At 42.6% G+C, this 26,109-nt stretch overlaps 1 pseudogene; it reads right to left on the bottom strand.

Annotated features, from left to right (window-relative positions):
- Positions 1-1,481: 1,481 nt before the first annotated feature.
- Positions 1,482-26,109, bottom strand: part of LOC143273225 (uncharacterized) — a 43,556-nt pseudogene continuing 18,928 nt past the window's right edge.

Below are 26,109 nucleotides of genomic sequence, written 5' to 3'. Positions count from 1 at the left end.
GGCAGGCGGATCTCTGTGAGTTCGAGGCCAGCCTGGGCTACCAAGTGAGTCCCAGGAAAGGCGCAAAGCTACACAGAGAAACCCTGTCTCAAAAAACCAAAAAAAAAAAAAAATAAAAAAAAAATAAAAAATATTATTGTCTACTATTCTTTTACCTTTGTGCTTAAACTTTAGAAGCAGCCTGTATCTGTGGAAGGCAGAGGTGCTGTTCTTTTCCTGGAGGGAAGGAGCAATCCTCACTGTTCCACTCTTGGCTCTGGCCTTTGAGTCTTTTCTCTTTTTTCTTGTTAGTCTGACTAAAGGTTTGCTGGGTTGGTTGATCTCTTCGAATAACCAAGCTTTGACTTCACTGACTTTTCTCTGTTATTTTTTAAAGCTGGGATTCATTCATTTCCCCATAATCTTCATTCCTTTCTCATGCCGCTTTGGTTTCGTCTGCTCTTTTTCTAGTTTCTCAAGATAGACCTTTAAGTCACCCATTTTTAGATATTCTTGTAAGATATAAAAAAATTTATGTGTATGGGTACTTGCCTGCAAGTACGTATGTGTACTACATATGTGCCCAAGGAAGACAGAGGGTGTTGGATTCCTTGGAATTGCAGCAGGAATTGGAATTAGTTGTGGGTGCTGGGAACTGAGCCTGAATCCTTTGCAAGAGCTGGGCCATCTCTCCTTCCCTGGGATCATTAAAAAATATTTTCATTCCTTATTTTAAGTCGCATTTCTTTATGGGTGGGCTTGAGCACATAGATATACAGGAGGTTGTCGGTCATCACATGGTGTTATGAAGCAAAGCAAGAGAAGTGTCTGTAACTACCGAGTTGGCTCTCTCCAGCCCTACACCTTTTCAGAGGTGTTTATAACCACCAAGTTCCCTGTTAGCAGTGTTAGCTCCACCCTGTAAGATTTTGTGGACTGTAGATTTGATTCATCTCTATTCATCTCCAAGTGTTTTCATATTTCCCTCGTGGTTTGTTTGTTGGCCATTGTTTAGTCCGGAGAGAGTTGATTTCTAAACTCACATGGCTTGTTCAGGTCTGTTTTTGTTACTTATTTTTAGTGGCATTTGATCAGAGTCAAAGAACAGTTTGTGTGTCGTTTCCATCTTTTCAGAAGCTCTGAGATCCAATATAGGAGCTGGCACATGGTGTACGTTGGCGAATACTGTGTGCCTGCTTAAGAAGAATGTGTCTTCTGTCATCTCGGGGTGGAGAGTTTTGTATTGATGTCTGTCAGGGATAGCGGTTCAGAGTGTTCTCTGTGTCTCCTAGCTCCTGGTTGATCTTCTGCTTAAATTCTTTTTACATAATGTATAGTGACATTATTATTAATTATTTAATAATATAATCAATCAGTGACATTATTATGAATATCTATTAATTAGTAATAATTACTTTGTGACATTATTATTTAAGTAATTTAATAATAATAATATTATTATTAGCTGTCTTCAGATTTATTGAGCACATTACACAACAGATTCAAATGGTTCCACGTGGTATTTTGAAATTCATCCCAACTGTAGACCTGCAGATGGGAGCGGCTACGGAAGTCCAGAAGTTTCAGCATTTCCTTAGTGTCAGGATGTACCTCAGAGATCTCCTGACCCAGGGCCGAGGCCTCAGGAACATAATTACTCCTAATATAATAATTAGCCTTCCTGTCTCTGCCCCTTTTGCAACTCCATAGAACTAGTGCCCCAGGACCTCTCTGAATCTGCTTCACCGGCTGTGGGACGCCGCCTGCCAGCTTGTCACGGACCTTCTTGCCAGGGATCACAGCGCTCTCCATGCACACATGGCTGTTGGTGTGGAAGGCCTTAACTGAGTGTGTGTAGTACTTCTTGATGGTGATCCAGGCTGCCTTCTCTGCCTTCTTCACAGTGTTGGTGTGACTTCAAAGCCTTGGTGTGGATGTGACTCATGTTGGCGGATCCTGGTGAAAGAGAAACATAGCTATAATAATAATAATAATAATAATAATAATAATAATAATAATAATAATAATATGTTGCCTGTTTTCTCTTCAATTTTGTCAGTTATTGCTTTGTACATTTTAGGCTTTCTTTTTGGGTTCATACATGTTTATTGTTGTGTTTTCTTTTATTCTTATTACAAAGGTCCTCCTTGTGCCTACAGACTGCCTGCCTTAGTCTGTGAATGATGCTGTCACCTCTGGCAACCATATCCTAATGCACAAACACATCCATGATCCTCAGCACTGGTGGCTTGCTCCACGGCTTTCTGAACCAATCACTTAAGCTCTGTATATGACAGCACCCAGAACTTACTCTGAAGTTCATACCCACAACAAGAGCCCCTGTCTTGAGTGTTTTCCCTTAGTGCTCATGCCCAGTGACTTCTCTTAGCACCCTGGGCCAGATAGCTGAAGCTATTTTAGGCTTTAGTTCTCCTAAACTAGCACTGTTTGTTCAAAATGAAGTATTGGAGAGAATCTCCTATAAAATGAGAGCCCTTACACAGCTCTAAATATATCCAACTTTGTTTTACCCAATAAGCAATTTTAGGAAAAAATAACCTAGTATTCAAGCATACGTGGTCTCCAGCTGAATACACAGTTTTTATTCTACATCATAAAAATTCAGCTAGCATGTACCATGGCACGTATACTTCTCTGGCTTCCTGGTCTTTTGAACCTTCCCAGCCCAGGGCCCTAGATCTGACCAGTGAAGTCATGGTGAGCAGCTCATGGGGCCCAGTTAGATATGGTAGCTGGTGGCTTGGCACCTGAGGGACATTGGCTGGGTTTGCTGTTCTTTCCTACATTCAGCGCTCTCAGGTAACTACCAGGGCCTCCTCAGAAGCAAGAGGAGCATAGTTTTGTTCTTCATAAGATTCATTGTTTTCCAGACATCAAGGATGTTGGGTCATTTGGGATGGCGTCATCATCCTGGGCCTATTGATATGGGTCACTGGCTCTGTGCTGTTTAGAAGCATTTTCAGAGATATGTTTTTAGAAGAAGAACCCATTTTTATAACCAGATTTCACACACACACACACACACACACACACACACACACACACACACACACACACACACACACAGCACCTGATGTTCTCCCTGGAGTCTGGAATCCTAGGAGTGACAGGGACCAAGTTGTTCTCTCAGCACAAAGCTAATGAATGCATTCATGTGGAAATGTGGCTGGGACCAAGGATACAAGCTTGTTTTTCCTTTAATGTGCGCATCCAAACGTGACCGAGAAAGGTACATTTTGGAAAGCCAGACTGTCTGGCTTTAAAACCCTTGAAAGTGAGAGTTCTGGCAGCACTGGCAGCTGTGTGCTGCGTTCAGACTTCCTAGCTGCCGTTTCTTGCTCTCTTCTTACTTTTCTTCTACTTCAGTGGGTATCACTGTCTACTTTTAGGAGACTGAATGAAGAATAAACATGTTTGACCTTGACTCAAAAAAACAAAACAAAACTCAGAAAAGCCGGGTGGTGGTGGCACACGCCTTTAATCCCAGCACTTGGGAGGCAGAGGCAGGAGGATCTCAGTGAGTTCGAGGCCAGCCTGGTCTACAGAGTGAGTTCTAGAACAGCCAGGCCTACATAGAGAAAACCTGTCTTGAAAAAACAAAAAACAAACAAACAAAACACCCCTCAGAAAATTCAAAGAGACCTGATGCTTGTGAGCTGGAGGCTGTGACTTGGCAGAGGATGCAGGCTCAGTATGTGTGATGCCATAAGATAACCCCAGCCCTGACGTAAATCATCTGGGTTCAGATCTGTGTTTGAAGAGCAGTCTACCTGACAAAGACCTCCAGAGAAACAGCAGGCTGCTTTAGGAAGCCACGGGCTTCCTGGTTCTGGAGATGCTGCAACGCAACCCTGACAACCATTCATCATCATCCTCGTCTCTGGGGCCCAGAACCACACAGATGAGAACTCAAAGCACCTCCAGTGGCTAAGCAGATGGCAGCCCTGAATGAATGGCGCTGTGTAGACTCAAGGAAGAATCCAAGTGTCCAACTTTGAGGAGGCTGCAGCTGGCTGCTGTCACCCTGTGGGACAGTAGCCTTCACAAGTTGTCCTAGCTGTCATGAGGACTAGACCTCAGCTCTGGACAAGACGGGCCTGGTCTCACAGAGCGTCCACTTAGTTAGTTTGTAGAATGTGGACAGTAAACAAGGAAGCAGACCTATCCATACATCATAGACCGAGATGGCTGCTGGGAAGGAAGGACACAGAGAGGCTCCTATGGAGTCAGCGCTCAACTCCCTCCATTTCTAGGACCATTTGGTGGGGAGCCATGGCCCCTCCTGGGTCTTGGTCTCCTAACAATTCTGGGAAAGCCATCCTATGGTTCTATGACTCAGCCATGGGAAAGGTTTGACAGTTTGGCTGCCCAGGAACTGATGACAGCCAGGGCTTTGAGGTTCAGCTAGCTGGCAAGTCGAAACAAACAGCCCTGAGCTCTGAATGCCACTCTTTCCACAGGGGACCTGACTCCTGGAACAGCAGGACTCTCGTTTGCTTTGGGTTCTCCATCAATTGGGCTTAGTCTCCATCAATTGGGCCAAAGGTTATAGCATTGAGTTTTTGGTGGATAAGAGTTGCAGTAAAACAACAACAACAACAAAAGCACTGAACTGTGTTGACACCCAAATTTCCTCTAAAGGTGACATATCACATGGATTCTAAATGGTCTTATAACAAAAATCCTGGAGCCAGATGTTGGGGTAAATGCTGAAAGATCAGGAGATAAGGAACAAGCCGCTAGAGAAACTTCTCACCACTACCGAATTCTCAGACCCAATGGAAGGTGAGATCCTGTCTCTGTGAATCTTCTGACTGAATACCTCTGAGTCCTCAGCCGAAAAGCCTCTAGTTCCTGTCTCCTCATGCCTTATATGCCTTTCTCCGCCCACGCATTCCACTTCCTTCCTAGTGCTGGGATGAATTGTGTGTATGTTTCCCAAATACTGGGATTAAAGGTGTGAGATCTCAAGTGCTGGGATTAAAGGCATGTATGCTTCCTAAGCATTAGTGCTGTCATTAAATGTGTGTGCCACCACTGCCTGGCTCTGTTTCTCTCCTACAATGAATCAATCTCATGTAGTCCGGGGTGGTTTTGAACTCACAGAGATCCAGAGGGATCTCTGTCTCCTGAGTGCTAGGATTAAAGGTGTGTGCCACCACTGTCTGGCTTCTATGTTTAATCTAGTGGCTAGTTTTGTCCTCTGATCTTCAGGCAAATATTATTAGGGTACAACAAATTATCTCCACAGAAATGTTCTGTGGTTAGGTTAGGATTAGAGCTCCTTATCTGGCCCTGGATTTGTGGGGAGTGTAGAGTTCATCCTAAACAGGTGGTTGGCTTGGCCTACAGTTTTTTTTTTTTTTTTTTTTTTTTTTTTAGCCAACCTTTAAAAATGTGAGGTTTGACCTTAAAAAAAAAAAAATCCAGATTTTCAGTATTGCTTGGAAAAGCTGCAGATCCATTGTCAAAGGCTGGCTTCCTACAGGGTACCCTCACCTGGCATCATGAAGCAGCCGCTTCCTCTGAACTTCCACCTCAGTTCATCCGTGTGTCTGTCCAGCACAGTGCACTCGCTGCAGCCACCTGCTCCGCCACAGGAGCTGTTTGAGTTTTTGGACACACTGTTTAATCAACAGCCCTTGACAACCCTGTCACATGAGTAATCTGAAAAGCAAAGGTAGCGGGGAACCTTGAACTCTCAGAGCTGAAAAGACATTTAAAGAACCCTTGTCCAAATCAAAGCCCAAGAGGACACAAGCCCAAGGTCATGTACTTTTGATGGCATTGGTGACAAGCTGCTCATAGATGGACGTCCCATTGCAGCCATTACATCAAGTTGAGTCCAAAGCAACCTAAGAAAGCATTCCTGTATCCTGAAGATGTTTCCATATCAAATGCATTGGAAAGCGAGAAAGAAAGTGATACAGAAGTCTGTGTTCTCTCTCAGACCTGTGTGCCTTTTATCAACCTTAAAAACTGGGTGCAAATACTGACCCTCCCACCCTGAGCACCGTCTTGTTGATTGGTGCTTTGCAATGAGTCTAAAATGTCAACAACGACCTTCATCTCTTTGGTACAAGAGTCCGGGTGGGGATGGCATGGGAAGAAATGCTCTCTTCTCTTCTCAGGTGCTGAGAAGGAGGAAGCTCCTGAGATTTGGTGAAAACATGGACTGTTCTTTGCTCACCCAGGGTCTCCTTTGACTTTGGAGTCTGGAACGTCATGGTTCCACTTTGGCTTCTGGGTCAAGAAAAAGGTCAATATGCTGCCATGGTAAAACTTCAGGTGCTGGGGACTTGGTGTAACCCCAGGATGCTGACATATGCTGCCCCATTAACAGCTCCGACAGAGTCGGGATCTGCTCAGTCACTTCAGACAGTCACTGTCTAATGTCTCATTCTGTTCTTAAACAACCTTGTGAATGGGGAAACTGTTACTGTCCACAGCTGACAGATGAGGAAACTGAGGCCCCAAGAAGCTAAGTGTTTTATTCAGTGCCTCGCAACCAGACAGGCCAAAGCTGTGTGCGTTGTTCCCAGGGACACCTCACTACTATATTACTTCAAGTCAGGTATTGAAGCAAAATGCACCCACATTCTGACAGGGCATCCCATTTCCTAACAAGTTAGAGCTATGCTGCTCAATATAGTACTCACCAGCCACATGAGGGTACTTAAACTTAAAATCATTAAACTTACTGAAATTAAAAATCTAGATCTTAGCCACGCTGTATACATTCCATAAGCTCCAAAGCCCCACAGTACTAAATCCCAAAGTATATTTTGAGCACTGAAGATACAGAACACTAGAACGTTCCACAGAAATTGTATGAGAAAGCACTGTAGCAGATGAAGAACCAGAGAGTCAAAGAGACTTAAAAAGCACACAGTGAGACCCAGGTTTTGAGACGCACACTGCTCAGATGTCACATCTAAGTTCCCTCCCTGGCTTCCTGTTCCTGCTCCCAGCACAGCTATTTATTGTTTGCAACTAGACCCCACATCTGCCCGTGGCAGGCAGCTTATCTTTGGTTTCATTCGTGCTCTATCTGTGTTCTGTGCTCTGAGGGTTGGTGCGTGAGACGTGGCTATCAGGACCTGCACACTCACTCGGCCTTGTAAGAACCTTAAACAGATACAGCTAAGAGTATAGTCCTTGAACTACAGGCAACAGCTGCAGACACTTGGGCAGCTTGTGCAGACTTGGACCTGAGTGGGATCACTTGATATTTGACCTCAGAGGGTCTGGATGCGTCTGCTTGAAGGTGCTAGCCAAACACCCCACAGCCACAACTATGGTCACTACCTTGCTCTAAATATGTGTCACTGCACTGGAGGGATGCTCCTCAAGGGTGTGCTTCATGTGTACCTCCTGGTCATTGCTGTATCCTTCAGGCTAGCTCCCATTGATGATAAGTTCTAGAAGAAAACAGTGATGGGTTTAGTCTCAGAAAAAGGTGATATATATATGAGCTTTATGGTTTATGAATCTGTCCCCCTTCTTTGAGTGATTTTTTTTTTTAATGTGTGATCTCACTATGTATGTAGTCCTGACTGACGTGGAACTCATTGTGTAGATCAGGGTGATCTTGAACTCACAGAGGTATACCTGCCTCTGCCTCCTGAGTACCAGTATTAAAAGTGTGTACCACATGGCTGCCTTGGGGGAAAATCCAAGACTTTCATGGATACCTGACACTGTGAGAGAACGGAGCACCAAATAGTCTGCATATTCCTATGAAGAAGTTTGATCTATAGGTTAAACATGGTGAAGACAGGACAGCTGTAACAATGCATGATAATCCAAGCTATGCGAATGCGCTCTCCACCCACCCCATCCCCTTACTGTGTACTGCAGACATCCTTCTTCTGCCCAATAGGACGCCCACACGATGAAATGACACAGACTTATGCTCCATGTAAGGGCCACTTGAACAGAAGTGCTGAGATGTCCTCATAGTGGATGCAATGAGCCAGCTGACCGTGTGGCTAGCCAACAGGTAGTAGATACAGCAAGGATAGCTGGTCAGAGGATGATTCGTGACCAGCAGGCAGGAGCAAGATTTCCTCATACTACTCAGAAAGGCATGCAATTTAAAACCTGAGAGATTTTTCTTTCCAGAATTTTCCATCTGAAATTTAATCATGGGTAACTGGAACCATGGTAGCAAAAGTGACTCACAGAGGAGCGTGGTCTAGTTCAGTTTCCCATCAGAAGCACACATCTCTCGGAGCAAGTGCCTCTGTTGTGCTGGTCCGGATGCTGCTTGTACATCCAGCAACGGGGAATTTGCTACCTAAGGACAGCGCTTTGCAGCTTGGACCTCCTTGCCACAGCCAGAAAGGGTCCTGAGCTTCAGGCCATCCTTCCATGCCACGCAGCCATCTGAATCTCTTGGCCTTTGTAGAAACAGGGCAGTGCAAAGTGTGTCTCCAGCTAGCTTTGGGAAGTTTCATGACTATCACTGGGGGTGGGGAGAGGTGGAAAATGAGCCGAGAGAATCTGGCTATTAAACACATTACCTGTATTTATGGTCCTCGTGCCCCAAGGCCTGGGATAAATCGGAGAAGGAAAAACATTCTGCTCCGGCTCTCAGTGACCCCTGAAGGAAACCCCCCATGGAGTCATTTAGGATAGTAATTTGAGCATAGACTCCAGCATGCGTTCCCAGCCTTCCCTCCATAAACTCAGGAGCCTCATGATAATCGGCACCAAAGTGCTTGAAAATGTGGCCCAGAACCCTTCCAGATGAGGGTCGGGCTCAAAGAAATAAAAAGTTAAGGGCGCGTTGCTATGGCATTAACGTTGAGGGAGTGTGCAAGGACTTCAAACTGTGCGCTGAAAGTATGTTCTTTCTGTGTGCCCGGCCCATGAAACGCTAAGCCAGCAAAACCATTAAAACGTCAGACGGGGAGCCAGGTGGAAGAAATGCATGTTTAATAGTAAACATGTAGCCCACGGTAATTGTGTCCGTTGAGAAGTTAAAGATGGGGGAGACAGAGGGGTTGAGAAGAAAGCAAGCTGGGGAAGTGGGGCCATTGGGCTCCTTCTGCCCTGCGCTGAGCAGGCCGCCCTCCTTACTCAGCAAAGCTCACAAAACCACCCCGTTCCTTCCCTCTCATTAGCTCTGCCGCAAATTTACCAGCAAGCCTCGAGTCCCAACTCACTTCCAGAATATTAGGTTGAGTTCTACAAAGTAAGTGGTCCACCTTACATCGTCTTTGGTCTATGAAGAGTGTCGACTCTATGGCTCAACCTAATTAAATCTCCAACAAGCTCGTCTGCCCATCTCCAGCATCACCGTCTTGGTGTAAGAGGCTTTGTTCTCTTACAAAATGAGTTCAGGATACTAGTGCACACACAGGCAAGTGTCGCTGAGAGGGAGAGACAGTCTGGAGATGTGGCTTTCTGATTTCCAGTTCCTGCCTCTGAACTGGAAAGAACAGATGTCTTGGTTGGGCGGTGGTGGCTTACACCTTTAATCCCAGCACTCCTTGGGAGGCAGAGGCAGGCAGATTTCTGTGAGTTTGAGGCCAGCCTGGTCTACAGAGAGAGTTCCAGACAGCCAGGTCTACACAGAGAAACCCTGTCTCAAAAAAATCAAAAACCAAAACCAAAAAAGAAAAAAAGAAAAAGAAAAAGAAAAAGAAAAAAAAAAGAAAAAGAAAAAGAAAAAGAAAAAGAAAAAGAAAAAGAAAAAGAAAAAGAAAAAGAAAAAAAGGTACAGCATTCTTGCTGGCTGCTGCCAGCCTCCCTGGGGGACTTTGTCTAACACAGATCTCAGGTGATGCATGAGGAGCAAGTTCTTCAGACTCAGGGCAAGAGATTGTGGGTGGAGAAGCAGTGCCATCTAAGAAGAAGCTGGGGTGGAAATTTAAGGGAGGCATTGCCAAGGGCTGGAGAGATGGCTCAGTGGTTAAGAGCACTTGCTGCTCTTCACAGAGGACCTGGGTTCAACTCCACCTCCAGGGATCTAATGCCCTCTACTGGTCTCTGTAGGCACTCATACATACTCATGCACACACACACACACACACACACACACACACACACACACACACACACACACACTAAATTGAAGAAAAAAAAAAAAAAGAAAGACAAAGAAAAACCTTCACATACAGCCCTGAAAACACATGGTCAAAGAAGAACTGAGAAGACTTTAAGATGTTTCCTCTGGTCCCCTAACTTAGAAAATTAGTGAAAGACATCCTTTGTTAATTAATTTGCAAAGGTTGGCTGTCATGGCTGTTTTTTTTTTTATCAAGCATTTGATTTTTCAACAGCAAAGTCACCCTATGTACAGGAAAGCACAGCCCGCCAAAGGAAAAAAATAAAGTGACACAAATTGTTCTTTTTTTTAAAAAAATTATTTATTTATTGATTGATTGATTGTGTGTAGTGTTCTGGCTGCATGTGTCCCTGCAGGCCAGAAGAGGGCACCAGATCTCATTACGGATGGTTGTGAGCCACCATGTGGTTGCTGGGAATTGAACTCAGGACCCCTGGAAGAACAAGCAGAGCCATTTCTCCAGCCCCACAAACCATTCTTGATGAAGCAGAGACTTCATATTTACTAGACAAAGACTTAAAAGAATGCCGTCATCACCAGGCCTGTGGGAGTCCTAGAAGGAGGGAGAGAAAGGGAAGAGAGCTTGTTTGAATAAATGGTGGGGTTAGAGAGCTGGCTCCACCCTAAGAGTGCTTGCTGTTCTTGGAGAGGACCTGAGTTTGGTTCCCAGCACCCATGCCAGGAAACTCACAACTGCCTGTAATCCAGCTCCAGGGGATCCATTGGCTCTCTTCTGGTCTCCACAGGTGCCAATACACACATGTACACACACACATACACAGACACACAAATATAAAATAAGTCCTTAAAAAGGAGACAACAAGCAGGGCAGTGGTGGCGCACGCCTTTAATCCCAGCACTCGGGAGGCAGAGGCCGGCGGATCTCTGTGAGTTCAAGGCCAGCCTGGTCTACAAAGTAAGTTCCAGGACAGCAAGAACTATACAGAGAAACCCTGTTTGGAACAACAACAAAATAAACAAAACAAAACAAAAAAACAAAAAAAGAGATAACAGCAAAATGCCTTCCAAATTTGAATAATTGGATATACAAACTTTAAAAGTTATTAACCTCCTACGAAGATAAGCCCAAAGAGACTCACTTCAAGATACATAATCACACTGCTGGATGACAAAGAGATTCTTAAAAGCAATAAGAGAGAAAGGATTTGCTCATGTAACGGATTCTCAAACTAGTTGCTCAGTGGAAAACCAGGACGCTGCAAGGCAGTGGGTGATACCTTTAAGGTACGTGATGAACTGCCCCAGTACTGTCCCTACCATCAGCAAAGACCCATTAACCATAAATGAGGGGAAAGTAAGACTTCTCCAGATGAACAGAAGCTGATGCATTAATTGTTGTGTTCACTTTCCTGGGGACACAAAATGTCTGTTGTCCACAGACAGCACCAATAACCACCTGTTTAAAGTTTCTACTCAAGTCCAGCTTGGTGAATCAGCAAGTCTAACTGGGGTTACTTACTAAAGCTTGAATGAAGGTTACCTACAGGAACATGGGCAACTTATAGGTGGCCCTCACATGGGCCTCAAGCAACAGCAAGCAAAACTCTTGTTATTTTGGTATGTAATTATACTTTTTTATTTTATATGACTCAAGAGATGAACAAACAATCATAAATATGGTAGTTATTATATAACACACAAAGATACAGTTTGGGACATTAATAACCAGAGACAAGGATGGAGCTCTACAACTCTATAGCTTTTTGTATACAGCTTTTGTGACTGGAGCTAATTTGGTATCAATTTAAAACAGATTGTTGCACATTTAGACGTGGAAGCTGACTTCCATGTTAACCATGTGTGTGCAAACAACTTGTAGACTATACACAAAAGGAGATAAGAGAGTGAAAATATGTCTGGTCTCAAAACATCAAGTAAGCAAAAACTAATAGAACTAGATTCTCCTAAAAATCAAAGGTAGCTGTAAAGGAGATGAAGACAACTAGCTAATAGAGAAAACAAATAAAACGGCAGAAGTATCTTCCTCCTCTTACTTTTAAATGTAAATGCATTAAACCTCCCAAAGAAAAGGCTCACATTGGGAGGGTGGTTTTGAACACATGACCTGTGTACTTTTCATCAGACTCATGACGGATCAAGAGACACAGACAAACTGAAAGCCAAAGGATGGAGGCAGTCCATTAGACCTGAGGCAGTTAAATTGATATCAGCAAAACACAACAAAAAGACAAACCAATGAAATCCAAAGTTGACTGTTTGAAAAGGTTTACTAAGCTAGCTAGGAGAAAGTAAAAACTCATTACCAAGATTTTCTTAAAAATGAAGGAAGTCAGCCGGGCGGTGGTGGCGCACGCCTTTAATCCCAGCACTCGGGAGGCAGAGCCAGGCGGATCTCTGTGAGTTTGAGGCCAGCCTGGGCTACCAAGTGAGCTCCAGGAAAGGCGCAAAGCTACGCAGAGAAACCCTGTCTCGAAAAACCAAAAAAAAAAAAAAAAAAAAATAAATAAATAAATAAATAAATAAATAAATAAATAAATCTTAAAAAAAAAAAAAAAAAAAAAAAAAAAAACTCGGGTGACTTAGATGAAATGGACAACTTCCAAGCAGAAACATATGCCCAAGTAAGGCTGATCAGGAAGAAGCTGAGAAAAGACCTACAGCTCAGGAAAGGCTTGTCAGTAACCAAAACCTCCCAAATAGAGAAAAACCTTTCTCCAAATGGTTTTACTGGTGAATTCAATCAACCAGAAGATTAATTATTGCCCACATGTATTGGTTACTTTTTTTTTTTTTTTTTTTTTTTTTTTTTTTTTTTTAGACAGGGTTTCTCTGTGTAGTTTTGGTGCCTGTCCTGGATCTTGCTCTGTAGATCAGGCTGGCCTCGAACTCAGAGACCCACCCGGCTCTGCCTCCTGAGTACTGGGGTTAAAGGCGTGCGCCACAGCTGCCTGGCTGGTTACTTTTCTTGTTGCTATGACAACATACCTGAGGAAAGCAGCTTCAGGAAGGAAGGGTTTAATTTGGCTCAGAGTTGCAGATGAGGCGGTCCATCATGGCGGCAAAGGAATAACGACAGGGTCCTCACAGCCATCACCAGGAAACAGAGCAGCAAGTGTTCATGCTTAGATGGATTTCTCCTTTTTATGCAGCCCAGAACCCCGGCCCATGGAATGGTGCCACTCATGATAGGTCTTTTCACCTCAGTTATTCTCATTTAGATAACCTCTCACAGCAATGCCTTGAGGCTTATCTCTAGGGTGAGCATAGGTCCTGTCCAGTTGAAGTTCCTCCTTCCCCAAATTCTTCCAAAAAAATGAAGAGAAGAGAATGTTTCCTTAGTCAGTGAGGCCAAGATTAACCTGATTAACCTGAGACAAAACAAATAAATTACAAGAACAGTTAAATTTGCATCCCTTATGATGCTCAAGAAATACAGCAAACGTGATTCCACAGTACTAAAATAATAATATACTATGACTAAATGGAGTTCACTCCTGAAATGGAAGGGCAATAAACATGTGAAAACCATTGGAATACAAAATACTAAATAAAAAGCCCCATGGCAGGAATGGGTTACCTCTATTGGGATTATTGGCCAGTGAGGTCCTGTGGTAGTTTGAGTGTAATTGGCCCCCACGAGACCATAGGGAGTGACATTATAAGAAGATATGGCCTTGTTGGAGGAAGTGTGTCACTGTGGAGGTGCGCTTTGAGGTCTCCTGTGCTTAAGCTATACCCAGTGTCTCAGTTAAATTCCTGTTTCTATGAATTAAGATGTATTAACTCTCAGCTCCTTCTCCAGCACCATGTCTGCCTGTTTGCTGCCATGTCCCATCATGACGATAATGGACTAAACCTCTGAAACTGTAAGCAGCCAATTAAATGTTCTCCTTTATAAACGTTGCTGTGGTCGTGGTGTCTCTTCACAGCAAGAGAAACCCTAACTAAAACAGGTCCCATAGACCTCCAGATGTTACACACAGGCTATTACTGCCTTTGCTCTTGGTTACCCTCCAGGACATGAAAGTAAGACCCTATTGCTGAAGGCACCACATATGTGAGTCATAGAACATAGAGAAATCCAGCTAGTAGTGACCTGGAATCCTCATTCCTAGTGACTAGCTTTCATAATGCTTGAAGGTATTGTGCTTGCTACTGGAGGAGAAAAGTAATCATTAAGCTAATCTAGCTGTGAACCCTGCCAACTTCAATAATTTCTTCCCTGGCAATGATCAGTGATCTTTGTGATGCATTAGTGGCATGAATGGCATGAGAGTAACCAACAACTTTATGATTAGCTTTTAGGTTCATTCCACAAGTTGGCACGCATACTTTGAACAGTTATCAGGGACAGCAATCTGGGATAGAAAGGTCGTAGGTCCCAGGAGATGACCGATTAGTACTCTGCTAATGGGGCATAGTATTAAACCAACTCCTAATGACTTCTCCTTATATTCATATATTAGTGCATCTCTCAAATCTTATCAGAGAAGCTTCTTTTTGATTAACAGAGACCCACAAGTACTCACTGTGCAGAGAATTAAGAGACTATAGGGTGTTCAGCCCTAAATGGGACATCTATAACAGACAGAAGGGCAGATTGTAAGAGCCAGAGGTGGAGTTATTATGTCTGAAAAACACTGCTTCCTTGTGGTCATTGGCTGTAGGCATCATAGGGCAGGTGCACACATAAACTCACAGTGGTTGTGACAGCATGCACAAGACATATGTAAGCTAAGGCCAGAAAAAAATCCCAGCATGGGGTCTCGTGGGTGGTCATGAAGTCCCATCCCCAGCTGAGGAGCTATTGATAGCTGCCAGAGAAGTGGAGGGCATTCTTTGAGGGTGTGGCCTCAGGTAGATCTAGCACACTCCAGGGGATGGCCACATACCCAAGAGTACAGGCAGCACTTATGGGTTAAAAAGATACAAACAAAAACCATTAAGGACGTAAAGTTGGGTAGGTACGGGTTGGGGGGTGGATCTGGGAGGAGATGGACAGATGACTATGCTGGAAATACAATGTATGAAATTCTTGAAGAATTTCAAACAAAATGTATAAGGAAATTCTCCAAGAATTTCAATACAGAAAATGTAAGAAAAGGAAAATAAGAAAGACGTTAAAAAAAAAAGAATGTAGGGGTAAAAAGCACGCTATCACCTCAGCTGATGTAATGATGCATTTTGCAACACCAGCAGCCTCTCCTGACAGACACTGAGCAAGCTAGGAATAGAAAGAAACAGTTGATATCGTAAGGTCATGGTTGACTTCAGATTTCAGATTAAGCAGCAAAAGATGACAATTTTTCCCTGTAAAAGATAAAAAAGACAAAGACTTTTATGTCTCCAATTTCTATTTAAGGTGATACTGTGGCTACTGGAAGAAAACATTGGTCCATAAGAAGAACTAGAAAGAATCCTGATCAGACAGGAGGAAGTCAAATGACCTCTGTTTGCAGATCCACTATCACACTTACAGAAAAAAGAAAAGAACCACAGAAGAAAGCAGCAGAGATGGGCAGGAAGTGAACACACGGACATCATTTGTGTTTGCATGTTCTAGCGGTGAACAGTCTAAAAGGTATGAAAAGAATTCGTAATAACATAAAGTTGTGTAATAGAGGGGAGAACAGGACCACCCACAGTAGAGGAACAACTCCCAGTGGTGAGACAAGGTTCTAGGAGCTGAGGGAGGAACAGGAGAGGATCTAGACAGCATCCAGCACCAGGCCAGTCAGCATTCATGTCATGTGTTTCCATCCGCCCTGCTGTCTCACTCTGCACAATCTACCTTTACTTAACATCCGATTTAGCAGGCTGGTTTGGTCCTATTCTGTTTGTCCCTTATATAGCCACTCTGCCCTCTTTAGCCTCCCTGTTCCTTCCCTTTCCCATAGCCTGGCCTGGTGAGCAGGATCTCTGCCCCTCAGCCTCCTGAGAGCCAGGACTGTGCCATGTGATCTGATTGCATCTGTTAGCCTCCTGTTAGCCCAGACGTCCTCTTCTCCCATTCTTGTTTATCCGTACCTGCTTCTATTTCTGTTCTGCTCCTCCACTTTCAATCACCTCACTACTCTTTTTTTATCTCCCCTTTTCTTTTCATTTACTTTACCCCTCTACCCACAAAATGTATGTATTAATACACAAAGGACCGTCAATGTCCCTGTACTCCCTATAATGATTAATACGTTAGAAGTGATTGCCCTTGCTCTGTTTTCACCAGTTTATTCTTGGCTAATAACACTTGTTGCAGATGGTGTTCTACTCTCAGAGGAGGACAGGGATACAGCCTGTTGCCCTGAAGGCCAGTTTAAGAGAGGGAAACCATACCTCAAGCCTACTATAACAACCTCCTCTTAAACGTTGCAAATACTTCTGTCAAAAGCAGGGTGACAAAGACAAATAAACACCCCCAAATCAGCAAGCCTAACAAAAGGTCTGACTTCAGAAACACAAGTGCTGATGCAAAAACACAAGCCACATAAAAAACCAAGACAATGTGTTTCCACAAAAAAACTACTAGTGCCTCAGTAATGGTCACCAAGGAGAATGACTTTGGTGATACTTCAAATGAAGAATTCAAAGGAATAAGCATAAATATATTACATCAAAGAGCAAATGAAAAAACTCTTGAGTTAACTCCAAGAGAATACAAACAGCTAAATGAAATAAGAAAGGTAATACAGGATATGAACATGGAATTCTGTAAAGAGATAGAAATATAGACTGAAAAAAAGCAAACGGAAATGATACCGGAAATGAAAAGAGTCAGTAAATCACTCAAAGCCTCTGTAGAAGGCCTTATCAAGAGAAAGGACCCTGGGGAGGACAGAGTGTCAAGGGTCGAAGAAAGGTAGAGAAACTGAGACATCCAGTAAGGGACAGGGATAAAACAAACAAACAAACAAACACCTGAATGTAACATGCAAGACCTTAGGGACATCATGAAAAGATTAAGACCATGAATGATAGGAATAAAGAAAGAGAAGTACATGGCAAAGACCTAGAAAATATTTTCAATATAATCGTAGCAGAAATTTCCTCCAATCCAGGGAAAGAGAAGCCCTTCCAAGAAAAGAGACATGTAGTACACCAAGCAGAAGAAACTCCTCATGTTATAGTTGTAATACTAAGTATGAAGAACAACAACAACAAAAAAGTATTGAGAGTTTCAAGAATGGAATGACAAATCACATATAAAAACAGGGCCCTAAGAATGATAGCTGATTTCCCAATAGAAACTTTAAAGAACACAAGGGCGGGGAACAGTGTGTTTCAAGTTCTGAAGACCACAGCCAGCAGCCCTAACTACTGTACACACCAAGGCCATCTGTCATAATTGTTGGAGAAAGAAAAACATTCTATGATGAAAGCAGGCTAAAAGAATTTATGACCACCAAGCCAGCTCTGCAGAATATAGTAAAAGAAATTCTTCAGACTGAAGAGAATGATTAACACATCCAAGAGGCTACTGAGGAAAAAACATGTAGAACATTAGTTAAAACTGAGAATCAGGAAAACACCAAACATTGTATAATTCACAAAATGACAGGAATTAATACAAACTTTCAAGAATAACTCTGAATATTCATTGGTTACCCAATGGTATAGATATGGATTAGTAGACTGAATCTAGAAATAGGATCAATTTACTTGCTACCTCCCAAAAATATACTTTAAAATCCAAGGCAGACACTATCCTAGAGTGAAAGGATAGAAAAAAGGCATCCTGAGGAAATGGAACTAGTAAATACTTGTTAGTATTGTAGTCTGATAAAATATGTCAGACAAAAACTAGTCAGGAGAGATGAAGAAGGCCATTTCATACGTGATGGATTCAACAAGAGGAAATTATAACTCTAAACATCTATGTACTGAATACTGCAATGCCCAGTTTCATAAAACAAACACTACAAGACGTAAAGCCACAGATTGACCTCAACAAAGCAATACTGGAGACTTCAGTCCTCAACAATCATTAGTGGAAAGGTCATCCAGACAAAAATTAAACAGAGAACATTGTAATTAAATGACATAAGAGTTCCAATGGACTTCATAGACACTAGAGAACATTCTATCCCAACCACAACATAATACACATCCTTGTGAGGAGTCTATGGAGTGTCCTCTGAAATATATAAGACATAAACCAAGTCTCAGAGAACACACGAAAATTGAATTAACTTCATATATTCTACCTGATCAGAACTAAGTAAAGTTAGAATCAAGAGCATGGGGGAAACTACAGAAAATCCACAAAGTCAAGAAGATTAAGTAAGACACTTGCTGAATAATGAACGGTTCCTTGGATAAATCAAGAAGGAAATAAAAATACTCCTAGAATTGAAGGAAAATAAAGACAATCTACCAAAGCAGTGAGCTACATTGAAAGGAATCCCAAGAGACATGCTCATAGCTGTGCCTAGGTATTTAAGAAACAAAACAACACAACATGGAGAAGTCGCTAATAATTGACTTAATAATTCATTTTAACCCTTAGAAAACTAAGAAGAAGTCAAGCCCCAAAAGCAGTAGATATAAAAATAATTAAGATTAGTGTAGAAATTAATGAAATGGAAATGTATAAAATAATACAAAAAATAAATAAAACAAAGAATTGGTTTATTGAAAAGAAAAACAAAATTAGCACTCAACCAAACTAACCAAAGAAATGGAAAACCAATATTAACAAAATTACATCCAAAAAGGAAGGCATTACAACAGATAGCAATGAAATTCAGAAAACCCATAGAGATATGTGTTAAAAACTTTCATTGTACTAGCTTGGAAAATAAAAAAAAAATTGGATGAATTTTTAGATGCACATGACCTACCAAAGTTAAACTAAGATGAGATAAATAATTTAAACTTACCTATATCAAGCAATGAAATTGAAATAGTAATAAAATAATTTCCCAGATGGATTCATCAAAGAATTCTATTAGACCTTTAAATAAAGATGAACACCAATCTTTCTCTAATTATTTCATAAATAGAAAAGGAAGCACTACTTTCAAATTTCTTTTTCCAAAGCCAGTAGTATTACCTTGGTATCAAAACCGGATAAAAACACAACAACAACATAAAACACACAACAAAATAAAACTATAGACTAATCTCAAATGCAATTCATGAGCACATCAAAAAGATCATTGACCATAATCAAGTTGGCTTCTTTTCAGAGATGCAGGGATGGTTCAACATATACAAATCCATATACATAATAATCACATAGGTGAATTCAAGGACAGAAATCACATGATCATCTCAATAGATTCAGAAAAGGCCAATCCAACATCCTTTTTTTGATAAAAGCCATGGAGAGGCTAGGAATGGAGGGAATATGTCTCAACACAATAAAGGCCATATACAGCAAACCTACAGGTAACCACAAGCTAAGTGGGGGTAAAAACTCAAATCATGTCCAGTGAGATGAGGATCAAGCAAATGTGTCCACTCTCTCCACCCTTATTTAATATAGTACTAAAAGTCCTAGTTACAGCAATAACACAAAAGGGAAATAAAAGGGATTCAAACAGGAACAGAAGAAATTAAAATACTATTTTTTGTTACTGTTTTGCAGAGACCCTAAAGAATCCATAAGAAATCCATAAGAACTGAGTGACATTTTTAGTGAATTGGAAGGGTACAGTGTGCTAAGCACACTGAGAAAAAAGTAGGGAGAGCCATTTCATTCATAATAACCTCAACATAAAACAATGAATGAATAACCAAACTCTTGGACTAAACTTATCCAAGGAAGTGAAAGCATATACAATGAAAACTTTGAAACAATGAAGAAGGAAATTGAGGAAGACACTAGAGGATTAAAAGACCTCTCATGTTCAATATTGTGAAAATGGCTGTCTTACCAAAAGCTATGTACAGATTCAATTCAATCCCTAACAACACTGCCACTCTTCACAGAAACAGAAAAAAAAAATCTTAAAACTAGTATGGAAGCACAAAGACCCTCGACAAGCCAAAAAATCCTGAACAAAAAGAATAATGCAGGAGGTAGTTCCATACTTAGATTCAAATCACTCTAAGAGCAGCATGTGAAAAGAGCATGGCACTGTACAGAGTAGACAGAACAGATGGATGGACTAGAACAGAGAACCTGGATGTTTACCATCATAGCCACAGCCACATGGTTTGTTTTTATAAAGAATCTGAAGAAAACTACACCCTGGAGAAAAGATAGCCTCGTCACCAAATGGTGTCAAGTAGGATGTGTCCCGTGCTGCATTAGCGGCAAGTCTGTTAAGGAGGTATCCAACTACCTTCTGATGGGACTTGAAGCCTGCTCCACAGGAGGGATTCATGTAAAAAATCTGTTGCTAGAGAGGCCATAGGCCCTTGTGGGGAAGCTACTACTGGTGATGGTTTGAAAGAAAATGGGTCCCAAAGAGAGTGGCACTAATGGGAGGTGTGGCCTTGTTGGAGTAGGTGTGGCCCTGTTGGAGGAACTGTGTCACTATGGAGGCAGGCTTTGAAGTCTCATATATGCTCAAATCATGCCTAGTGTCTCAGACAACTTTCTGTTGCCTGCAGAAGATGTAGAACTCTCAGTTACCTCTCCAGCACCATGTCTGCCTGCATGCTGCCATGTCTCACCATGATGATAATGGACTAAACCTCTGAACTGTAAGCCACCCAATTAAATGTTTTCCTTTATAAGAGTTGTATGGTCATGGTGTTTCTTCACAGTAATAGAAACCTTATCTAAGACACTACTGCTGTCATTTTGTTAAATGGAAATGATGTTCTAATTGAACTGCCTTCTAAATAATCATGAGAAGCCTCTGTTTACTGTGATTAGCTGTAACTGTAGAGACTCATAACTGGCCAAAGTGATGAGAATAAATGACTCTTGACTGATCAGCTGTGAGACATCTGTATCATCTTTTCCATGGCTCAGAGACTATCAAGGAAGAAGGGGTGAAAAGAATGTTAGACCTGGAGGAAGGGAAGAGTAACATAGAACATGGACTCATAGGCGTTGACAGGGTGGTTGTACTCCTTTAAAAAAAGATCTCTATATATTTATGTGTATGAATGTTTGCCTACATGTACGTACGTGTACTATGTGTATACCTGGTACCCTTGGAGGCTTGAGAAGGGTGTCAGAGTCTAGGTCTAGAATTATAGATCACTCTGCACTGCCATGCTGAGTCCTGTTTACAAGAACAGCAAGCGCTCTTGACTACACTGGGCCATCTCTCCAGTCTTGGTTGTTGCACTCTTGAACTCACGATGGCAGCTGTGATTACATGCACAAGGTCTGTATATAATTGGACCTGTCAACATCCTGTCATGGAGTGAGAGGAAGCTTATTGGGTTCTACCCCTCCCTGAGGATTTGTATGTAGTTAGTGGTTGGTTGGCTAAGGTGAACTATGTTTTTTGATGATGTAGCTACTGGTAAGGTATCCATGTTCATGCAAACAAACTCTCACCCATGATCCTGTAAATAACCCTAATGAAACTCATTGAGTTACTTAAAAAAAAACAAAAGCAAAACGTGACAAGAGTTGGCAGTCTATAGTTGAAAAGAGTGAGAGGATTGGAAGGGGTGTGGGGAAGGCCACATGTGGTGGTGCACGCCCTTAATCCCAGAACTCAAAAGGCAGAGACAAGCAGATCTCTGAGTTCCAGGACAGCCTGTAGAGAGAGAGACCCTGTCTCAAAAACAAAAACAAAACAAAACAAAAAATTTTTAAAAATTTTAAAAAGGGAAGGAGGAGGGGGTGTGAGGTAAACAAGAAAAGGTAGTAGGGAGAATATGATAGAAATACAATAATAGGTATATGTTGAAAATATGATAGCAAAATCCATTTTTTTCCCCCTGAGACAGGGTTTCTCTGTGTAGCCTTGACTGTCTTGGAACTCACTGTGTAGACCATACTGGCCTCCAACTCACAGATATTCTCCTGCCTCTGCCTCCTGAGTGCTGGGATTAAAAGCATGCACCACCACCATTTGGTGGAAAATCTATTTTTATGTATAACCAATATATATTAATAATGAACATTAAAGAATCTTTTAATAATTAGAAGCTACTTTAACCAAGAATGTGAAAGACTATATAAGGAAAACTACAAAAACTTGCTGAAAGAAGATTTGAGTAGAAACACATCCCATCTGCACAGATTATGAAACATTAAGATGTCTGTATCACTCAAGCTATCTACATTAATGAATGCTTATGAAAATTTTCATTGTAATATTTTTGCAGCCCTGTTCACTACAGGCAACGTATGGGATAGCCTATGTTGCCATCAATGGATGAGTGGAAAACACAGCAGATACACACAGCAGAGCATTTTCTTCTTTATTATTCCACAAAGAAGAAAAATGCACGTAACAGAAAACAGATGAAGCGGAGACCACATGCTCAGTGAAATAAGCCAGGTCCAGAAAGACAAATGACACATTTTCTCTCACATACTGAGCCTAGATTTCAACCCATGTAACTAGACGGGAATTACCAGGGACTAGGAAGAGGGAGTGATGTAGGGGCTGATCGAAATACATTACATACAGGTGTGATACTGTTATAATTAAAGCCATTATTTTGTACAATTAGTACTCACTAATAAAAACCCAACCACTCACAATTAAGACAGATTAAGCAATTTTAGGGTATTTCTTTCATTATCAACATCTGAATATTCACTTCCAAACAAAAAGGGGAAATTTAAAAGTCTCTTTTCCCCACCCATAAATTTCAATAAAGTGATAACTGAATAAAAAAGTGCTGGAAGGCAGATTGCCCCACCCCCACACAGTCCCAGCATCTAGAATAATGGTTCTCAAACTTCCTAATGCTGCGACCCTTTAATACAGTTCCTCATGCTATGGTGACCCCAGCCATAAAGTTTCTATCATTGCTAGTTTATAACTGCAATTTTGCCACTGTAACATATGTAACATATCCCATTGTAAGTATCTCTGTTATCTGATGGTCTTAGGTGAGCCCTGTGAAAGGGTCATTCCAGCCCAAGGGGTTATGGCCCACGGGTTGAGGACCACTCGTCTAGACCATCATTAATATTTATGAATGAATGCTGTGGAGACCACTGGCGTCTAACTTGAGGAGGAGCACACAGAGGGCAGACCATTTACAGGGTGGGGCCCACCCTGTCCACTCATCCAGGAGACTGTCTAGCAGCTGAGCCCCACTTCAGGGAGGTGCTCTTCTTTTATAATGGTAAAACATTCGTAACATACATTTTTACCGTTTCAGCCATTTTAAAGTGTAAATTAAGTAGCATTAATTGAATTCACGTTGCAATCTACCATCACCTCTGTCCATGTCTAGAACTTCCTTATCCCAAATGGGTATTGTGTACCCACTAAACGCTAGCTTCCGGTTATCCCTGTTTGTTCCAGCAATCTTGTCCAACCCTCCACCCCCACCCCGAGTCTCCAAACCTTTGACTTTCACAGCAGTTTCAGAAAAACTGCATCACCCGGGTCTCCAAAAGCCTGTGACTTTTCCAGCAGTCTCAGAGAAACGGTACCACCCTCTGTAGCCTTTAATGCCTGGCTTTGCTTTTTCCTTAACGTCGTCGTGAAGAGCCATCCTGTCCTCACCAGTCGGCATCTCCTTCCCTCCCTCGCGGGGGGAGCTTGTGCTGATGTGCAGGAGATTTTTGGCCACCATGTCAATGACCCAGTGAAGCTGTAGTAGTAATTCCTGGTCCAGTGCAGGGCTGAGGAACCAGCATCCATCGGACGGAGGGAACAGCTCTCAGGCAGAACACCCTCCTCCTTCCTGTCTGTCTTTTCAGGTGTGGCCCATTTCTCCATGGTTTCTGTGAAGGGAGACAGCAGAAGGCGGGGACCTCCTTCTCAGAGATGCTGAGTGACCTCCGTGGACCCCTTACTTATTTTCATTCCATCTCACCATCTCAAATAGAAGGAAACCTGGGCAGGTAGGTGAGCTTTGTCACCACGGTAACCAAAGGAACCCCTGAACTAGGGTGAGAGGGGGAAGAGAAACATAGGGTGATGGTGCCTTACAGGAGGCCGGAGTCTCTAAAGATGCCTTCCCTCACCCTCTGCTCCTCAGAGATAGGCTCCTCACTCTCCTCACCTCCTCATCTGCAGCTTGCGTCTCCTTCTTCCCCTCCTGTTTAGGATCCAGGTGAGTAAGTGTGACTGTGGCAACCCCTTGGCACTGCCACTTGGCATCATCCCAGACCTGGGTAGCAGCTGCCCAGTCAGCCTGGGATCCTCCCCACCAGGAGCGCGGGCTGGAGGGTGTACAGCACCAGTTTCCAGCTTCCCCAAGTCGTGTTTACACTGCCGTGCTGTGCAAATTGGAGAGTTTCTCTCCGAGAACATCTGGGAGGACCAGCTGGACACGTGTTTCCCTTCGAATTAATTTAGGCTCCTAATTAATCGTGCAAAACCCAAACCAAATAATCAGGAACCCAGACTGAAAATAATCATTAGCCCCACCCCCACAACACACACATTTCAATGAGAACTTGGCCCAGGTGATGGGGCCTCACTTGGCTCAGCGCTGTGGCGTGGTATCTTGGTTCTACACTGGGAGTTGACTAAAGAGAAAGGCTGGGAAACCACATTTGGCCATCTGTCCTGTGCAGGGCTTCACCAAAGCCAATGGATGGGGATCTGTGTCCAACAATTCCTAAGGATGCCTTCCCTTAGACAAGTGTGTTGTGTTCCCTGGTGTCAGGTGGTCTGAGTTCAAACCTTTCCTGCGGTGGCAGCTGCTGTTTGGCTGTCTAGCCTGTAGTTTTCTCCTCTGCGGAATGGGAACATAATGTCATGTGCCTCACAGGCTATTGTGAATGTTAAGATCATTTATTTCAGGTGCCGAGTTTTGACTGTGGCATACTGTAATCTCAGTAAGTGGTTGTCATGCCTGTCTTATTTCACATCAATAATCTCTATTATTTTTATTAGTCACATTAAAAAATAGAAATGTTAGGAGCTAAGGGGGCCATATCCATAAACCCAAGACATATTTACATCAACAGTTCATGGACATAAAAATATTTTCCTTATCTTCCTTTGTCGTCTGTCTCGGAGCACAAGGATCCAGCTGCATGTGTAGTTGTGGTTGTCTGACATGAGATGTGTCGTTCTTCTTTGGTCGCATTTTGGACCAATGCTCCATGGAAGCTTTATAGTACCAGAGGAGATGATTGACACATCTGTCTGCGCAGGGGACAGCATCCTGGCCAGAGAGAAGGAACCATGTCTGGTGACTAGGGTCTTAGTTTTACAACCTCCTCCTGTGCTGAGAGCAGGTCTTCCTGAAAGATTTATTGAGTGCTTCAAGAGATTCTTGCACATTGGACAGCTGCAAAGAGGCTGATGCTCTCCAAGTCCACCCAAGGCCTGAGAATGTGCTGTGCTGCACTCCGGGTTACAGGAAGGAGGTTCGAGTTGTTTATTTTGTTCTAGTGCTTAAAACCGGGGTGTATACTAGGTGTACTAGTCAGGGTTCTCTAGAGGAACAGAATTTATAGAATGAGAGAGAGAGAGAGAGAGAGAGAGAGAGAGAGAGAGAGAGAGAGAGAGAGAGAGAGTGTGTGTGTGTGTTTGTGTGTGTGTGTGTGTGTGTGTGAAGGGGGTTTATTAGAGTGGCTTACAGCCTGTGGTCCAGCTAGTCCACCAATGGCTGTCTACCAACAGAAGTTTCAAGAATCCAGTCCATGAGGCTGGATGTCTCAGCTGGTTTTCAGTGAACACCAGAATCCTGAAGAAGTAGGCTCTAATGCCAATGAAGGAATGGACTTGTGAGCCAGAGCAAGAGCAAGCAGTCAAAGAGAGAGCTCTTCCATATCTCTATATAGGCTGTCAGCAAAAGTATGGCCAAGACTAGAGGTGGATCTTCCCCCCTCAAAGATCTGCATTAGAAGTGGGTCTTCCCACTTCAAATGATTTAATTAAGAAAAAAAAATCCCTTACAGGTGTGTCCAGTTATTTGGGTTTTAGTTAACTCCAGATGTAGTCAAATTGACAACCAAGAATAGCCATTACACTAGGCAAGTCTCAACTTCAGATTCAGGC

Source organism: Peromyscus maniculatus, chromosome 5 (assembly GCF_049852395.1).
Source record: "Peromyscus maniculatus bairdii isolate BWxNUB_F1_BW_parent chromosome 5, HU_Pman_BW_mat_3.1, whole genome shotgun sequence".
NCBI lineage: Eukaryota > Metazoa > Chordata > Mammalia > Rodentia > Cricetidae > Peromyscus > Peromyscus maniculatus.
The sequence above is the reverse complement of the archived record's forward strand: the minus strand, read 5'-3'. Positions and strand labels throughout refer to the sequence as shown.